We start from the raw sequence: 3,233 nt of genomic DNA on the forward strand, positions 1-3,233 counted from the left end.
TATATATATATTCTGTAGCATTTTAAAGACATGTTTACATAGAACCAAACAGATTGAAACTAGAGAAATCTATGCTGAATTTCTTTTCTTGAACTCAACATTTTTTAATAAAAGAATTTTCGCACTTTTGCTTATGACTTATGCTTTAAACTACTGCTTCTTGATAATATTTTGCTAAGAAATTCTTGTTAAATTATATCTTATTACCATGGTTTCAGCAAAAAGCCAAAATATAGGTTGCAATATAAGTCTAGAATATAATTAGAATGAATTAGTCAACTAAGAAAACAGAAATGGTGTGTGTGTGTGTGTCAGAGAGAGAGAGAGAGAGTGTGTGTGTGTGTGTGTGTGTGTGTGTATACACACATACACGGGGTGGGAATGATCAAAAGTAAACATCTATTTTGAAAAATAGTAATTTATAAAATAAAGAAAATGAGTGTTTGTGTGAGTCGATAGATGGATAGAGAAAGAGGAAAGGATATAAGCATGACAGTATAGGTACTCAAATTAAATTAATTATTTTTATTTTACTTCTTAGTTTTATTAATTTCATGTTAAATGTATATTATCCTTCTTGACGTTTTATTTTCTGAATTACCCTTATTTGTCAAGTTCAGTTTGAAAGACCCTGTAATATATTTGAAAGAACGCGTTTGTCTGATAAAGGGCTTTCAGACAAATTGAGGGGTATTTGGAAGAGTGTCGTGCGATTAAAATAGAGAAAACAGACGGTAGAAATTAAGTGGAAAAAAATACCACCAGCTTCTAATTAAGGGTCCATGAAAATTCTAATTAAGACTCTATGCATATTGAGAAAGAATAAATCTAAGTAGTTCTACACAGAAATGCATAGTATAAAAAGATTAGTACATTAAAATACAAACATAGAAAATAAATCAGATCACAAAAAGGAATATTTCTGTTATAAAAGTTAATCTGGTATAATCATCACTCAAGGATGTATATTTTATTGAAATGTCTCATTGCTATTTATTGTTAATTAAAATAATTATGTTCCATACATAAGAGTAACTGAAGTTGCTCATTTATAATGAAACTCTGAGTGCTGTCAGTAAGGAAATGAATGACTATGATAATGTTGAAACAATCACGCGGTACAGCTACAACTGAATTCTATGATAACTTCGCTGTCGGCTTTCAGAAACGATATTATTTGTGCTTTCTCTAATACATTATTCTAGCCCTCTAAAAGCAGGAGGCTTCTTACTTGCTTTATAAATTATGTAAGAGTTTGCGGCAATTATTTCAAAATATAGAAATCTCAATAAAATTACAGAATAATCGCAGATATATAATGGAATGGAAAAAACGATGACATAGTGATGAGAAATGACAGCAATTGGTGTATACGTCTGGGTTTATATAGATTTTTGCAGCGAACAAACAACAGCTATAACAAAGATCAAAGAAAGAGATGACGCGAACACATCAAGAATGAATGAATGGTGATTGTAAAGTAAAAGGGAGAAATAAAAACGAATTTGGTTTCGTTCTATCTCAGATCAATGACATAAAATACAATATTGAATTTAAATATAAAATTAAAACAAAGATGACTAATAAATATGAATTATTTCATTATCATTAAGATAACAGAAGAGAGATGCGGCACGTTAAATCAGTGTTTACATTTCTGATTCAGTTTACACTTGCACTCATCTCCGAGTTAAAAAGAAAAGTCAGCCTAAAATAGACAAACATCGTTAAATGTAGAATGAAATTATGATATTAACAATTAATACTTACTCTGCAGCTGTTTAATATCACTGAGTAGAATCAAGAAAAAGTAATGTGAGAAGGTCAGCGGGTCAGTTAGACTTTAGTAATTTGTATAACCGAGAGAATATCGTAATTAAAATGTTACTACTACTCGAGTGATAGTGATGCGAAAACACAGGCAGCTAGGAACTCTGCTTAGATAGATATGCGAAGGTCTGCGAGAATGTTAAATTATTTTGTGACAGTAAACTGCCCAAGCTAGCTGTGAAGCATGAATGACAAGCAGACAGCTTGAGAAATAGTAGTAGGCTAAGTCGAGAAGGAAATAAGCACATGGAAGTCCAAGACGGGTGAGAGATACTGACTCCTATTCAGGCACAATGGTCTCGTGCCTATGATCAATTTTCAAGTGTGGATATGTTTGACTGTATATCGAGAAAGATCGAAGACTTCCGGTAAAAACACATGGCTATTCGTAATCTTAGTCATCTTACTATTAAATCATTAACCGTGTGGATTTAATATATTTATTGTCAAAATCTAAGCCTCGGAGATTTAGCAACTTTTCTTTTTTTTTATTATTATTATGTTAATATTTTATTTTTTTAGCCGTGTGAAATTATAGCTCGTATGTATCTTTTAAGTCTCCAGACAGTTTTAATTTCGCTAACCCCCTCCCCAATAAAAAGTTCTTAAAGGGCACTACTACAAGGGTACCTTAACATTGATCAATTATCCATACTAACACATAATATAACATGGACAGTTCAATGACAAAAATTTCATATCTTGGGAATGACTTTGCAACTTTATTCGAATATCAGGAAAATGTTGTCCATGAATCATCAACAGGGAATGAAAAAATAAAATAATAAAAGCAACGCATTTATTGACTATGTGATGGCTACCAGTGTATGTGTGTGTGTATGTGTCCCCACTTCCACATACGATCATTTCTAATGGACTCCAATAAAAGGGATGTAATATTACCCCTTCAGAGCCTGAGAGAAACTTTTCAAAGCGAATTAGACTGTTCTCAGAGCCCCTCGAATGATTTTGGGTGAAAGTGTCCTTTCAAAATTCAAAGGGGCTGTGAACATTTGGGTTTTTGTCTTTTTTTAATGTTTAGAGCAGGTACCTGTCAGATATTTCTGGCCCCATCTTTTGATCTCTGTGTCATAGACCATTGAACAGACAGAACCCCACTCATATATCTTTGTTGAGAAATAGTCACTTTTTCTATATATCATATAATAATTATCTTTCCTTACCCAGCTCTTCGAAACGCCGGTGTTAAAACGGGGGTAGCTGATGAAGGAAAATGTTCTCTATGTGGCTTGTGTGTTTTCTTGTCTACGTTTTGTTTGCAATGTCCTGTACCCAGATATGCACCTATACATACAGGTGGATGTCGGTATGCACATACCTGTACGTATATATGCATATACTCATTTACTATTTGTTTATATATATATATATATATATATATA

At 32.4% G+C, this 3,233-nt stretch overlaps 1 protein-coding gene across 2 annotated transcripts in view; it reads right to left on the reverse strand.

Moving 5' to 3' along the window:
- LOC106875497 (glycerophosphodiester phosphodiesterase domain-containing protein 5) overlaps positions 1–3,233 on the reverse strand; it is a 216,853-nt gene that overhangs the window by 190,617 nt on the left and 23,003 nt on the right. Inside the window, exon 1 of one of the 2 annotated variants that reach the window (XM_052968173.1) lies at positions 1,771–2,217. The exons of the other annotated variant lie outside the window; for it this stretch is intronic. The gene's annotated coding sequence lies outside the window, so the exon portion shown is untranslated. Of the gene's footprint in view, positions 1–1,770; positions 2,218–3,233 lie in introns of those variants that run through there. 2 annotated transcript variants of the gene reach the window in all.

Source organism: Octopus bimaculoides, chromosome 5, assembly GCF_001194135.2.
Source record: "Octopus bimaculoides isolate UCB-OBI-ISO-001 chromosome 5, ASM119413v2, whole genome shotgun sequence".
Classification (NCBI taxonomy): domain Eukaryota; kingdom Metazoa; phylum Mollusca; class Cephalopoda; order Octopoda; family Octopodidae; genus Octopus; species Octopus bimaculoides.